This window comes from Podarcis gaigeae (genome assembly GCF_964106915.1).
Source record: "Podarcis gaigeae genome assembly, chromosome: 12".
NCBI lineage: Eukaryota > Metazoa > Chordata > Lepidosauria > Squamata > Lacertidae > Podarcis > Podarcis gaigeae.
Window position 1 is genome coordinate 32,787,876 of NC_139688.1, and position 17,215 is coordinate 32,805,090.

The window sequence follows — 17,215 nt, forward strand, 5'->3', positions numbered from 1 at the left end:
GAGGCTAAGATGTAGGTTGCTTGAGGAGGCCACATCCTAGCAGTGGCGCCATATTTCAGAAGCAGAACACCTCCTTTGCCTGTAGAATGTCTCAGTTTCAATCACTGACATCTCTAGTCCAAAGGGACAAGTAGTAAGTAATGTGAAAGACCTCTGCCAGAGATTCTGCCACTCAGAGGTGACAGTATTGAGCCAGATGGAACAAGGGTCTCACCAAGTATAAGGTAGCTCCCTGTGTTTCAGCCTTATAGTTGAAGTTTCCCTTGTCAGAGACTCTTTATATTCTTGATGCAACTGGTCAGAATAAGCAGACCCAAAGTGAAACAAGCACTGTCTGAAAACTACACCCAAATGAGGATGATACCTATCAAAAAAAAATACATTTAAAAAGTTGATTATATCAGTACTAATCACAGGAACAGTATAGCCAACTGTAATAATTGGTTTCAATGCCTTTGCCAAAGTAAACTTGAGATGTAAAGTCCTCCCTTTTATAAATTCCCCAAAAGAAAGGATGGATATTGTAGCAATCATAAGGGAATGACTGAATGAGATCATGGAAGTTTCCATGATTTACTAAGGCTTTTGAAAATGAATACGCACAAAGCTGTTTGATGACACTATGAATATAAAGGCTTGATAGATCATTAACAAGTCTCGTCACTGTGAGCAAATTGCTAAGATTCTCATCTATTGTATCTTGATGGAGGTTTGCCGCACACATACACATATGTTAAGGGGAATGTAAGTTGAGTCGTTAATAGGCATAACAACCAGCCATGTGCACATTGTCCAAGCCTTATGGATTATGTACATGAAGAGGGAATTGTGTACATAACCATATCAATATACAGTATCTCCAACAGGCCTTAGGGGATGTGCATAGCTCAACTGCATTTTGAACATTCTTTGGACAATGTACACATTCTCCAGTCAATATGCATACTATCCAAGAAATGCACCTTCTTTTCTATCTCTGGAGAGAACTAAAAGTAAAGTGGCCATTTTAAGCCATGGGAAAGAATTTCTCATCTGATAAGATATGCTGTGGCTGCAATCTTAACATGGAAATATTAATGTAAACTGAGTTGCTAATAGTAGCCAAAACATCAAGGTACCTTTGAATTTCCCAGTGACTGTTGGTATTGTTCAACAGTTGGTGGCTGAACAATTAAAAATGATCAGATGAGTGATTGATGAAAAGGGGAAAGAAAATGAATAAGAGTGATATGAAATGGAAAGTGGATTGACTCGAAGTCAATCATCATTGGAATTGCAGGGAGCACAATCCATAGGTTTTTGTGGGGAGGCGGGAAGGCATATAGTTTTGTCTTCAGTTAGAGACTTCTACGTGGTTTTCTCAGTTTCATTAAATGAATCCCAATTCTATTATCCTTCCCTGTTTATAAGGGTGCCTCTAAACCATCACACACGTTTTTGTGTGTGTGATTTGCATGTCCAAGAAATGTGTTTCTTTTTTTGTGATTTGCATGCCCAGGCACAGTCCCCCCCCCCCCCATCTCTGGAAACCAGACCTCAATATAAAAGGAGAAGACATGACAACATATTTTGGGATTAAATTGGCCACAATTTCATTAAAAAATTCAGATGTAGGAAGCCTTGGCATAGGCATTGGGTGTGTATTCCTCTCATCCCCCAGCTGGGGGTCTGAGGCATGACAGGGTCAAACGGAAATATGAGTCACTGCAAAATGTGTGTTTATGCAGGCGGCTCCCCACCCCCATGATGCTTGGATGAGTTCTATGGCCCACCTGTTGTGCGCTTGTGGACAGAGACTCCCCCCAAGACTCCTCTAATGGGATACTCTGTTATTGCTGCCACGGGAGGAATGAGTCACCACTTCACCCCTTCATCGGTTATTCGACTAAAGGATTCCACCCAAGGCCTATGGGGAAGGCGAAACCTGCAGAGCTGGGGAAATTCTTTCCCAGCACTGAAAGACAGGAACCATCATATGACCATAGCAATGCCCATGTACCTTGGAAAAGGGGGAAAGGTTAGCCTGCAAGAAAAGACAAGGTTAGAAGGTGGGCTCGGTGGATGATGCAACAGCCTGGGGAGCAGAACAAAGGTTGGCAAGGCAGCATGGCTTCAGGAGGACGGGAGTGGGTGAGTGGCCATTTCTGACCTACTGGCACAGTTTAGGTAATCATACTAGGCTTCCTAAACCATGGTTTGTGAGCCCCGTAAACAATGGTTTATGAAAAAGAAGGACCAAGCACTCCTCCTTTGCCCCTTGCCTCCTCCACTTGTACACAGTTTTAACATTTCATTCCTGCTTCCTTAACTGTCATGAAGACAGAGTAGACCAGCTCTGATGCAACCAATACCTCTGGCAGGTATACAGGGCAGGAGTATAACACAAACAGCACAAGGTGGGAAGAAGAGAAAAGAGAGATTAAGGAAGAGTGCTCAGCTCCAATGCCCATTACCCACTTTATATATCAGGGGTTATGAAAGCTTGGATGGTGATACAAAAGGACTTATATGTTGGATGGAACCCTAGTCAGTTGCTGAATCCAGTGCAAAAGCAGATTTCCTCTGCAGACATATCCAATGTCAGGATGTGACCCAAGGGTGGTCTGAGGAGCAGATGTTTGCCAGAGGAACGCTATGCAGATAGGTCCAAAACACTGTCTTCATTGCCTATTATATATAAAGATCTGCCTCTTAATACCTTTGTCATTTTAAATTAGCACAATAACTGACCTAGTTATCTCAAAAGATGCTTTTTATCAACAAGTAGAGATTGCCAGCATTGGGAAGATGGATGCTGGATTTGGTACAGGGTGTCTAGCCATCAATGCAGGAGGGCCACTTCCTTCTCCTTCCCTCCAAGAAAAACCCCACACTCCTCCCTAACTAATGCAACTAAAATGAGAAAGAACATTTCTCTACCCAGAAGGAAATTCAGATCATAATTAACGACTCAAACAGGTATTTCATCCTAAACCGGACAGTATAGTCACAGAAAAATATTTGTTTTTTATACTTCTTTCTTTTTCATTTTTTGAATGGATCACATAGAATTCCTAGCCAAATTTCCTGTATGGGTGGGTGGCATTTCCACATCCCTTTGCATTATGATTACAGATAGGGAAACGATACACTCTGCAAAATAGAAATAACGGATGCTCCATCCAATCACACAGGTTTTTTTTATAGAAAAAAAACAATTTAAACCTCTGCGCTAGGGGTAGGAAACTCAATACGATTTGTTTTAAAGAGCAGAGCATAAATTAAAGAAACAAATTGCTTAGCAGACCAACTACCAGGTCCAAAAGGATACTGGAGAAAGGGTGATTCAGATTACTGCATCTGAAAAAGTATAAGAATTCGCGTTTGCACCTGAACAAATATAGATAATATCGGTTGGAATAATGGCCATTTCAAGATGTTTTATTAAATGTGACAATCTTAAATGATACATGCTGGATGTACAGTTACTTGGAATTTGCACTTTCATAACAAAAGTGTTTACACTGTAGCCAACTATCCCCTAGACATTATCTTTAGTTGCTGGAAATGTTGTAGGTTATGGTGGTGAACAAAAAAGGAATGTGATGCCTTGAAACAATGCGGATCTAACGTGTCAAATCCCCAACTTACTCCTTCCTTATAGAGACAGAATGCTGCTGGCTAGAGTACTTCAATATGGCATCATGTCTCAGTCGTTCACCAACAGACGGATCAAATGGGGTCCAGAGAATCTAAATGGCACATAAAGACGTAATGGGAATCTGTGGAGAATGATTATCTGCCCTAACTGTTTGCCTCTTCAAAAGCACAAGGAACTTGTGCCAAATGTGGGATATCGTTTAGGAGGATTTTGTGACTTATGAAACGGAACACCCCAAATGGAATTCATGTCTGCTAACTCCCACTTCTGCATAAAACCCCCATTTTCACTATGAGCAGAATTCAAAGTTGTGTGAGTGGATTTCTGCTTGCGTAATGGAACTTCACCTCTATCCCCTCCCATTGCTGCCCCACAACCTCCAGAGACGCCACCTCTTTTTAAACTATCTGCACTCTCAAGAGAGCTCGGAGTAAGGCCAAGACTTCCTCTTATTTGCATGAAGGTTTGGAGAAAGGCTGACACACAGCTGGAGGGGCTCCTATTTCTTGCCTTCATCATATGCTGATAATAATAATATTATAATAATTTATTATTTATACCCCGCCCATCTGGCTGGGTTTCCCCAGCCACTCTGGGCAGCTTCCAACCGAATATTAAAAACAATACAGCATCAGACATTAAAAACTTCCCTAAACAGGGCCACCTTCAGTTGTCTTTTAAAAGTAAAATAGTTTATTGCCTTGACATCTGCTGGGAGGGCGTTCACAGGAAAGGTGCCACTACCAAGAAGGCCCTGCCTGGTAATCTCACTTCTCGCAGCGAGGGAACTGCCAGAAGGCCCTCGGCACTGGACCTCAGTGTCCCGGCTGGATGATGGGGGTGGAGACGCTCCTTCAGGTATTACTTGGATATGGCAAACCATGGCATGGGTGCAGCAGGATCAGAGAAGGAGCAAGCCCACATGTTTTGTTGGTGCTAAGTCATGGTTTGGCTTAAGCATTACGTGTCAACTGCATGAACAAAACCAAATCACCACAAGCAGAGAGCGCAAGAGAATGAGACGGGGCCGCGTCCAATGTAATAATATCAACCCAGACTATGCAAGCAGCAGTTCCTATCACACAGTGCAGGGGAAAGAGGGAAAGTCTAATACCAAGATTGCTGTGTTCCGTGATGTTTTCGCTTCCACTGGATACTAAATAGGATCTTTTCAACAACCAGACTTTAACCATTGTTCTACGTCCAATAAAAACAAAATCTGAAGTCCTGATGAAGGCTAGTTTTAATATGATAGATTTTCTTAAATATGCAGGAAATACTTTCAGCCTGTGCCTATCCACAGCAATTATTCATTCATTAACCTCTAGTGGGCCCCTCCACATCTTTGAAAATGGTGCATTGTGCAGCGGTCGGATCTATAGAAAAACCCAAGCCATAGAAATGGTTCTATGTCATCTGATGCCTATGAGTTATCCTTAGCTTTCTATTAACTGTGTTTAACAAATGAATTTTGTAATTAATGTAGTATATGTGCGATTATCATCATTATCATTGCTGTTCTTCATTCTTTATACATACTTGGAAGCAAATGAGGACAGGAGAAGCACCTTCACTTTGAACAGTATTTTTCAATGGCTAGCCTCATTAGCTGTGTTTTATACAGGGTATAGCAATCATATTATATGTGGTGTACCAGTCAGAGTGTTGGCCTAAGACCTTGGAGGCTGGAGTTCAAATCCCCAGACTCAGCCATGAAACTCACTAGGTGACATGAGGCCAGTCACTGTCTTTTTGGCCTAACCTACCTCACTGCTGTGAGGAGAAAAATGGAGACGGGGAGAACTATGAACCTGACATTTTTCACCTTGGAGGAAAGGAGGGATATAAATGTAAGAGTGAAACAAGAATAAATAAATAAACATAGGAGAAAACAAGTCCTCCTCAGCATCATTTGATTGACTGAAAGTTTAAGCTCATTCTGTTAGTCCCCAGTCTCTTTTTACATTTCAGCAATCTACATTAAAAGAAAAAGAGAAAAGCATACACTCAAATTATGAGCAGGCTACATAGGCCTGTTGAAGAACTACTTTTCCCTGAAGGGAGAAGAAGCAGAAACTTCTTGGTGAGCTGTCACCATCCAGTTCCCCAGCTTTCGAAAATGTTTCTCTCCTCTGTATTTTTGCTTTATTGAATAATTTTTATTTATGTTTATTTTTAAGAATAATCTTGCTTTCTGAGGTTCACCTGAACAGCAGTATGTAAAAAAATGTATGTAAAAAATCTTTAAAAATGTAGTATAAACACCAACAACTGGGAAACACTGACCTGCAAGTGCTCCAGTTGGAAAACAGCCTTTACCAAAAGTGTTGTGGACTTTGAAGACACTCAAACTCAGAACGCAAGGGAGAAACGTGCTAAGAGGAAGGCACGCTTGGCAAACACTCACCGTGATCAACTCCTGCCCGGGAACCAATGTCCCCACTGTGGAAGGACATGTGGGTCCAGAATTGGCCTCCACAGTCACTTACGGACTCATTGTTAAAACCGTGTTTATGGAAGACAATCTTACTCGGCTACGAGTGATCGCCAAAGAAGACGTATGTAAAGACCTGGAGGCCGTTTTCCCACACTTGCCTGAACTTACTTTTGAGTAGACATGCATAGGTATACATTAGAAATAAATACTAACAATACAATTGGTTACCATAAGATACTCAGACAGCTTACATATTCTTCTGGACTCTTGTGTTTTTTAGAGAGCTAATCGTTGCTCAAAACATGGACAGTGGGGGGGGGGGTTACTTTTTTTTGCATAAAATAGTATCATTCAGAAAACATAACTTTTGGACATGGATTTCCTTGTTGCAGAATTTGGAAGCTATAGGCACAGAATGCTTATTTTCCTGTTGCAGAACAAGAGGATTCTCTACACACCAGAAACTGTTTACCTACCACCGCCTCTGGTGAACTGTGGCATATGAATTACCAAGAAATCACACAGTGGTCAGGAAATGTTGACAGTTTTTGCCAGCGCATGGATAGCCATCTGCATTTTGTCAACAGGAGTAAGTCACTTGTTAAAAAAACATTATCTCTTCAACTTTTCCAGTTACTGAGCACAACAGAAGGCATTTGAACTTGAATACTATACTGAATATCGCTGAATACATACGCTAGAACTGGTGACCTCATCTTTCTGGGGAATGCCTTTTTTGAACCCAAAGGCAAATGGAGGCTTGAAAAGATACAGTGGGATATTATATTTTCTTTCTCCCCTTGCATAGCTGTCAATGTTTCCCTTATTCCGAATAGGTTTCCTCTCAATAAAAGGGAAAAGTTGACAGCTATGTCCCCTTGACTTCAGTAACATCAGTATATGCTGTTTGGGGACTCTGACCTTGAATTCTAAAATTAGAAAGTGGGTTTAAAAGTTCCGTTTTCCGTGTCAAACTGGAAAATGTGTTTTGCATCACTTTTTCATTGTACACCATATATAATTAATAGGCACCGTACATTTCTTCAGTACAGCAACATATGCCCTGAAACAAGTTTCAAAAGCATATAAAGATGTTGAATAAATGACCCAGTTTGCAGATCGTAGAGTGCATTGGTGTATATAACTTTGGAAATTTCAGGGTAACATTTGCTTTCTTTTAAGCCAAGCTATAATGGACACCTTTTTATTTTTTATTTTTTTAAAATAAAAGATTCTCGTTGAAGGTTCTGGCCTTAATCCCGAATAAGATGTTCACAATTAAAGCCTTTAAATATCTTCCTTTCAAAAACTGTTTCAAGTAAAAGGTACCACTATCTCCTAATCAGGGGTGCCAACTTGAATAAAATATGGGGGGCAGGTAAACCCCACCCTGCATAATTGATCACGTTGCGCAGTGCACACACATCATTTGAATGGCAATACCCATAAACGTGGCGGTGACGGCACCTACAAATATTTTATTGGAGGGCTGAAGTCCCCTTTGCCCCTAGGAGTTGGCTCCTATGCTCCTAATCCTATATGCCAGAGATGAGTCTTGGAGCTAAAGGCTCTTCTCTGTTTGGTCCTTGGGCCTCTCCTCATTCATGCTCCTTTTCCGAAGCAGCTCTCCCTCAGCTCACTGGGCGTTAGAAGGCCAAAGGCCAAAGGCCAAAGGTGAGAGTTATGTGAGCTAGAAGCTAGAAGTTGGCAGGTTGCAGGCTGGGCATCAGGGAGACACAGCCATACCCGATTTCTGTTGGAATCCAAGGCTGTGGTTACGGGAGAAGCAAGACCTTCTTGGGGTGTGAATGCTGTGAACCCCTCCATCATAGGCTCAGTTTGTATATACAGTGGTACCTCGGGTTAAGTACTTAATTCATTCCAGAGGTCCGTTCTTAACCTGAAACTGTTCTTAACCTGAGGTACCACTTTAGCTAATGGGGCCTCCCTCTGCCGCCCCGCGGCCGCCCAATTTCTGTTCTCATCCTGAAGCAAAGTTCTTAACCTGAGGTACTATTTCTGGGTTAGTAGTCTGTAACCTGAAGCATATGTATCCTGAAGCGTATGTAACCCGAGGTACCACTGTATGTGTAAATAAGCCATAAAGACACAGAAGTCTCTGCCGTCCCTCATTCCAAAGGAAACATGAACTCTGGGTAAGCGCTTGGAACCCCCTCGCCCCTCAGAGATTGGGGTGGCATGAAGCAATATGCATCCTCATCGCCATCGGCACTGTGTAAAGTTGCCTGTCTCTCAGTTTCGCCAACTACTGTGTTTGTGTAAATTAACGCTACATCACAAATCAGGAAGGCATGCTTTTTCCATCTGAAGTTTTTTTAAAATATATTTTTAATAATAATAATAATAATAATAATAATAATAATAATAATAATAAACATATCTGGTAATAACAGAACAAAAGACTCTTGCCAAAAAAAATAGGACAATGCATCTGGATTAAAAAAACCAGATTCAATCTGCAGTGGAAAATATTATGTCTTGAGGATGAGCTTTTCAACACTGTGGAGCGTGTTTATTTTAATAAGCCCAGAAATCCCATGCTTCTGCAACGTTTAGCTACAAAGAGATTCTCCTTCCATGAAACAAAATCAAGCAGTGGTGCAGTTAGATAATTTTAGATTCTAAATTAGGCTCCTTCGATGGCAATGTGTCTTTCTTCACTTACTTTGACATGTGGGAAGCCAGCCCTGCTTTGTGAAGGGAGCAGGGGTGGGCGGGTGGGTGGCTTCTTGCTAAGTGGGTCCCAGCACCACTGAAATCATTTTTTAAAGAAAAATGAAAACACCATGTAGGCAGAGATGGGTGAATCTGTCCCATCCCCCCCCCCAGTCTTAAGTTCCATTCTCCACATTTCCACACCAGTTTGAGATTTCTAAAAATAATAATTTAAAAGTCTGTATGAAAATTCACCAGCTTTTTAGTGCCAATTTTTCCTAATAAGACAATTTTTTGTAGGAGATTTTGCCAAATGTGATGCATATTATAATGTTGTTTTTTTTTGAAAATATCTATATCTATATCTATATCTATATCTATATCTATATCTATATCTATATCTATATCTATATCTATATCTATATCTATATCTATATCTATATCTATATCTATATCTATATCTTTGCTTTTGTATGCTGACTTTAGCCTAGTATATGCATTTTTGCACACATTACTTGGCTGGAGGATTGGAAAATTTGGAGGACTGTGAATTTCGAGGGCTGGCTGTGCTTTGCTTTGCATATTGTTTTGGAAAAAGGAAATTAGGTAAGTTCATCATTAAAGGTGAATTGAATCAAATTCCTCATCCCTAACTGAAGGGCAGAAGTGGAGGGAGGAGGTGAAATGAAGAGAGGAACTGTTTTAAGATATGCCTGCTTTTATTTATGTTGGTAGGCTGTTCTACATTTGAAAACAAAGCATATGACATTAAAGCTTGAGAACTTACCATGGTTACCGTCATCTCAATTTCCTTCCCACGTCTGGATATTGGTTCAGAAAGAAGAGTTGAAGGTGACTTGTAGGAGTGCAAAAGCAAAGCAAAACAAAACAAAAAACCCCATTGCCTGACAAACTGAAAGCTCAAAAGGGCCTTGTTTAGAATTGCCCCCCAAATGCACGTTAAGATTTAGACAAGGATTACTGTGTCGCTAGCATGATTTCACTGTAATGGGAAGGGCTTTGTTTAAAGTGCAGTTGTCATCCATTTTCTTAAGCTTTACTGCTGTGTCTAAGCAAGAGAGTCCTCTCTCTGATTCATAGTTATATGATGGTTTAAATTGGGAGCTGCCTACCTACATTGCCTTAGGAACGCAAGCTGAAAAAAGGTAAATCTTAAATACGCTTACTATTTGCATAGCTAAGGCTGCAATCCTAGCCCAACTTGCCTGGAAGTAAGCAGGAAATGGGCCTTATTCCAAGTAGGCAGAGGCGCCAGCTTCTCAAGATGACTGAGGGGGGCCGACAACATGGTGCTCTCCAGATCCCATCATCACCAGGAAGCCTGGCTAATGGGGGTTATTGGTTTTGTTTGTTTGTTTGTTTGTTTGTTTGTTTGTTTGTTTGTGTATTTTATGTTCTCATTCTGTATTTTTATGTTGCGAACCAACCTGTGATCTTTGGGTGAAGGGCAGTATACAGATTTAATACATAATAATCATTTAAAATGAAATAGTGTTCAACTTCCAGAGGTTTAAAAAGGTAAAGATAAAGGAGCCATGGATGGTTAAGTACAGTCAAAGGCAACCATGAGGTTGCAGTGCTCATCTCGCTTTCAGGCCGAGGCAGCCAGCATTTGTCCACAGACAGCTTTCTGGGTCATGCGGCCAACATGAATAAGCTGCTTCTGGTGCAACAGGACACCGCGACAGAAACCAGAGCACACAGAAACACTGTTTACTGTCCTGCCGCAGTGGTACCTATTTATCTACTTGCACTGGTGTGCTTGCAAACTGCTAGGTTGGCAAGAGCTGGCACAGAGCAACGGGCGCTTACTGCATCACATGTATTTGAACTGCTGACCTTCTGATCGGCAAGCCCAAGAGGCTCAGTGGTTTAGACCACAGCGCCACCTGCATCCTACTTCCAGAGTGCACCATGTTGGCTATCACTGCATTAGCTGGTTGGTACAGAGGTGTATTCTTTCAAGTTAATGAGGATGTTAATGACATAATCCATTTTTTAACTGACTCTCGAGGATCATGCAATGAAAATAAGTTTATATTTTACATTGAAGAGAACATTGCAAGCAAGCTGAGCTAAGCAGGGCAAAACCTAAGTAAGGAGATAATAATGCAACTCTTCCCACGTCAATTCCATCTATGGGGAGACTGCCATCAAGGCAATTCTGAGCAGTGTGTATCTCCAACTCAAACTGCCTTCATGCCGAGAGTGCACAGTTTGGCTTCTGTCCGGGGTACAACTTTTCCACCATAAAGTTCTGTGACAAAACAATGGGTTACTTTGAGAAAATGGTGTGGTGTCGTGTGGTATCTGAAAATACCCAAGCCTTTGTGTGGCTGCAAAAGAATGGTAGATTGTTGCTATAATTTGAGAGAAGGGAGGGGTTTTCTCTCCCCCCCTCTTTTTTTTCCAGAGTTAGCGGTTCAATGTGTATTGTGTGCACACATGTGCTTCATTGCAGATGGAGATCCAAATGAATGTCAGACTCTTTGGTGTGAGTTCAAATTTCCTTGAAGGTGTTGGAATGTCTGTAAAACATCAGATGCCCTTTTGGGTTTTTTTCTTTTATATATATAAATATGATTTAATTCTCTACTGATTTGACATTTCACTTTATTTAGGAAAAATGGGGAAAAACATGGACAGCATAAATATTAAAAAAGACAGAAGGAAATAAAAAGAAGAAGAGGGGAAGATATTGTATTAAAATTGCTTGCACGTCTCTGGCAGCTACCTGCATTTCTTCTATAAAGTTACCTCTGATTCTTCTACAACCACAAACAACCCAGCTTTTCTTTGTGTTCCCTCCAGAAAGGAAGTTCAAAAAATGTTCATGTATTCCAAAGCTATAAATCTCTTTTATGAGATTATTGAGGAGAGTAGAAAAGCTTTTGTCATTTTTCCCCCCTGAAAATACATTTCCCCCTGTACTTCAGGAATCTCATAAGTAAAGTGGCAGAAGGTCCTTTTTAACCCTTTTGCAACCAACTATGTATCTGGGATTTGTTTCCCTATTCGCTGCAACTGTTACTGTTCAATAAATGGGCTATTTCATGTGATACATTAATCCTGTACTGGGTTTTTTTTCTGCCACCTTCCTTGTTCCCAATTCTGGTCTGGAGTATGTTCCAAGAGAATAAAACACATGATGGATTAAATAACTGCAAAGTATTTTTGGGAAGACAACCCCAACACACACCACAAAGCAGCCCAAATCTAATAATACCCCATATTCTTCTGGGCATCAGGACAGATTAAGATGACTTCTGAGAGCACAGTGAAGTTTCAAAAGTACAACACTCAAAAGTTTAATGGCATATCGTATAAAAGGACAATTGTGGACTGTGTAGTCACATCATGTCTACTCTGCTGAAGGGGCCAAAATGAGACACAGCACATACAAAGCAGGTGAAGAAACTGAACACTTTTGTGGTACAATGAGGGTGTGGCATAAAGACTCAAAGCAACAACTGTGGTAGCTGAAAATCTATCCTACTCTGGCACTCACACCAAGATACCCCTGTGTAAAGAGGTACCGTATGTTCCATTTTCCAAAATAAGATTAGGATAATGATTTAGGTAAAGGACACATAGTAAAGGACTATCAAAGTGTTCCAGAACAAATACTAAAGTGCAACTAAAAGGCATAGCTGGGCATCCTTTGTATAAGACAACATGCCCTGCCCTGGAACACCAAGAAAAAATATGGAGGGGGTGGGCAGGAATCACAAGAAGATGCAGGAAGGGAAATGTGCAAAGGAAATATCCTATAAATTGCAGCTGGCATCAGTTCGAAGAGCCAGAATGGATTTCCATTGGATTACAAGCAGTATCAATCCCCTTTAAACAGTCATGGCTTCCCTCAAGGAATCCCAGGAACTGCAGTTTGTTAAAAATGCTGAACGTTGTGAGGAGACCCCTGTTCTGCTGAGAGAGCTCTCATTCTTCAGTGGTTTAACAATTAGTTCCTCTTTGCAGAGAGCTCTGAGAACTGAGGTTCCGTAATGGGGTCTCCTAACAATTCTCAGCGCCTTTAACAAACTGTAGTTCTCAGGGTTCTTTGGGAGAAGCCATGACTGTTTAAAGTGGCACGATACTGCTTGTAATGTATTGTGCAGATGAGGCCTATGATTGCACATCCTGTTCTGTACATATTGGCCACCTTTTAGAAATAATGATCTGAATGCTCTGAATGTTGGTCCATGTGTAGCCAAAACATCACCATTCACATATGAGAGGGAGGCGTCAGCAAGTGGGAGGGGGGAGACCCCAATTTTTTCAGAAGTACAGTGGTACCTCAGGTGTCAGGGAACTGCCATCGGATCGCAGGGTGGTGGAGAGGCTCTCGGATGCTGGGAGACCCTCGGATGCTGAGGAGGGAACCAGCAGGGGGAGAGGGAGAGTTTCCACTGAAGAAGGAGGGGAGGAGGAGACAGTGTTGGAGGTGAGGCACAGAGACGCTTCAAGCGAGACCAGTGGTGAGAGCTCGGGGCCTCCCCTTGGGACGCCCACTCTGTGCAGAAAGCTGTCGCGCAGAGAATCAAGGAGGAGACTCTCTGTCAAATAACTTTTATGTTGGAAGAAATTTAGGAAACGCCCACTGACGGATTCTGCCAGTGATTAAGGCAGCCACGCACTCATGGCTGTCCGGCTAGAGAGAGTTTAAAACTAACCACAAAACTGGGAGCGTTTTAGCGCTTACGCACAAGCAACCCCTTATGCCATTACATCAGGTTACAGACATTTCAGGTTACAGACACTTCAGGTTACAGACTCCACTAACCCAGAAATAGTACCTCAGGTTAAGAACTTTGCTTCAGGATGAGAACAGAAATTGCGTGGCGGTGGCGCAGTGGCAGTAGGAGGCCCCATTAGCTAAAGTTGTACCTCAGGATAAGAACAGTTTCAGGTAAAGAACAGACCTCCAGAACGAATTAAGTTCTTAACCCGAGGTACCACTGTACAAGAAATAATCAGGGGGAGAAACCCCTAAGAGGGCTAGAAACCCCAAACAGCTCCATGAATACTGAGCATGCTCAGGAAACAAACAATGCTGAAAATGAGTAGGAGGAAGAGAGAGAAATTGGGTGGAAGAGGAGCAGAGCGGAAGAGAGAATCTTGAACAGAGAACTCCACATGGCAACATTTTGTTGCAGGTCCCACTCACCTCTTTATACTTAGGGCTCTTGTCATAATTCTTTCTAACGTCTCTCCAGCTTTGAATCTGTATATGGTGAACCTCTTTGGACTAAGACAGTTTACTATGATGCACACTAAGCTGTGCCTCTTGTTGTTGTCCATGCCAGAACGGCTGGAACAATAAAACTGAGCCAGTTTCCCAGACATGTATTTACATCTTACTTTAATATTCTGTGACGGTGCTAATTAAAATCACCAAGTGAAGAAACCACAGCCCTGTTGGCTAAACAAACATCTGATCTTCTGGAAAACTCTGTAGACGTAAACCAGAAACATGTATCAACCTCCTTGAGATGTCTAGGTGTTCCCTCTCTTTATCCTCAAAACTTTAGAAAAGTTTGTCCTGTGTAAACTGCTGAATATATTGAATATATATATATCACAATGCATGCATACCAATAATGGCTGTCATAGGTTTTCCTTGTATGCAGTTTATTAACTCTGATCTGAAGTTTCCTCAAACAATTCTTCTAACTTCACTCAGCTCATATTAACATTTGCACACAGTGCTACTTGGGTATTGATAAGAGTTAAGTTATTTGTAATTAGTTCCCAAAGGGTTTGAGTCACGACTGACCTAATTAAATTGATTTCAGTGGGACCTGCGTGAAACTAACTTCATCTTCATCCAAGCTGCTATCATCAGTTTTATTTGTTGGCATCCACTTCCTCTGAAAATGTTCCAAAAATATAGACTGCAAGTCACAAATATAATGTATGCAGTTCTATCTTATATAAGGAGCAGCAGTTAGAGTCGCTAACAAGGAAGAAAGGGGAATGTTCATGGTCACTAGGAATCGTAGCTGCAGCTACAATTGGATGGCAGATGTTCCACATGCTGTTGGAGAAATCTGGGATGAATTTATGCATTATTCTTAGCTGGCATCATGTCTACGGTTCGGCAAAATGTGATGTGTGACAGGGCTGAGCTCATGAGAGGAGAGCGCTTAACCACAAGCCTCAGTTCAGATGACACATCAGTGTGGCATGAGAATAAAAAAGGCCAAGGAGGGGCAAATTGGCTGTGAACTCCTCTCCAGGAGTCTGCACATTTGCATGGTCTCGCTAAGCCATAGTTTGGCTCACCATGATGTGCAAACCAGACCATTGTTTTATTTCAGATCCGAAACACAAAGACAGGCTCCAGTCAATGGACCATACCAGGAGAAAAAAGTAGCTGCTCAAATAATTTACTAGAATAGTATTTCTGTGGATTAAAAGCCCTTTCAAACAGCATGTCTTTTTGACCAGAAAGGGAAATAACTTCCCTATGGTTTTCAAATTTAAACTTTTCCTACACTATTGCACTTCTGTGTCATTAAAATGCTATTAAAACAAACAAACAGCTCTCTGACCTCTATTTTCATTCAAGTTTTTGTTTCATCATTTTCCAATATCCCGGCCTCAGAAGTGAGAAAGGAAAGGTTTTTAGCTGCCATTTTAAGTTAGCCATCTTGAAATCAAAACACATGGTTAATTGTAATTTTTTTTGGCTGTTTTTAAGGTTGCATTTTTATATTGTTGCAATCTGCCCTGGAGCCAAGCCTGGCCCAAGACATTTCGCTGCCCGAGACAAAAGGATAAAATGGCACACAGGCACATCCATTCCATATACAATAGGCAACTGGTCTGGCTGCCGGATCCTTCTTCAGTGCTAGTAATGTGGCCCTGCACTGCCCTAGAAGGAGATCAACCAGGTATGTATGAAGGTGGAGGGCAAAATGTCTGACACACACCTCTCCTCTCCAACAGAAGGGCATGGTCAGAGAGGAAAGACTAAGGGGCACCACTTACTCCCAGCATATGTTGCTGGAGGGAGTTGCATCATGCTACCTAATGGTAGGACCGGCCCTGCCTGGAACCTTATTATGAAGGGCTGGTAGGAATTCCAAATAATAATGCCAATATAATGACAACAACACTTTCACATCTCCATGAGACCCAGAACACCTGAATGAGAAGCTAACATCTTCAGTATAACTTTTGTGAATGGCTTCTATTGCCAGCTCCTGAACTATTCTGCCTTCCCATAAATCTTTCCTACACCTAACAAGTCCATTTACCCCCATTTAGGGGTGCAGCAGCTTTGTGGGATGGTCAGCGCCTCCCCTCCCGCCGACGATGCAGGGCTGGGTGTTGGGGTCTGATCCTTGAAATCCTGCTCTGCTTCAGCCTGAGCAGGCTGGTACAGAGGGCTGGGCTCTCCAGGGCCGGGCTTGAGGGAACAATCAGGCTTCCCTCAGGTCCACTCCCAGGGGATTTAAAACGGCTCACGGCAGCCCCCAACACCCAGCTCTTCTTCATCAGATCAACCCACTCCAGTAATTTTTGCATTTTCTCATTGAATTGACTTTGCTATGGCTGCGGTGGTCACCATATTTGTGGAGGGTGGGTAGGAATTTGCCTACCAGGCGAATTGGCTATAACCTGGAGGTTGTGCCTACCCTGTAGCAATTGTCACAACTTTGGCGGTTTAAGCATTGGGTAACCTTAGCCTTGGTTGTACCCTTGCCTTCCACTCCAGAAACAAGGTATCCCATTAAAGGGATCCGTGATGGAGTTGTTTCTGTCCATTTGACCTGCCAGAGGGCTTGGGCCTCAGTGCTCCTAGAGGTGGAGATCACTGCGGGGATCCCCCTATTTGATGTAAGTCATAGGAATCCCCACTGCCGGGTTGACCCTGATGTCATTTCTGGTAGGCAGCTCGGAAATGAATGCTTACTCAATGCCTATGCCAAACCTCTTCATCTGTAGTCAATAAAGTTGTGTCCTGATTCTATCCCATTCAACTATGTGGTCTCCTTTATTGGTAGCTCACCTGAGCTGAGGGTTGGGGAGCCTGCAAGATACCACCCTCACCACCTTTTCCTTCTTGCGTCACAGCTAGGACCTGCCTTCTTCTTCTGCTCTTGCCTTTCTTGAATCCTCCTTCAAAACTGCCTGTTGCCATTATTTAATTTTTAAATGTGTAGAAAGTCCATAGTTCTTTTCTTTTTTCCCTACCTTAACCTACCTCGCTTACATATTCACTTGAGAAGATTTCCTCAGCAGAGATAATACTTGTTTTCCGCTGCCTCGTTTTATTTGCTCCAAAGGCAAATAAATGTAGGCACTTCTGAAGAAGAAAGAGGAGCAATTTGACATGGTAAAATCTGGAATCCCTTTTACCGTATCAAATGAATCCCTGTGTTTTTCAAAGCGGTGTATGGGAATACCGTCACGTGGCTGCTATTAAAATCAAT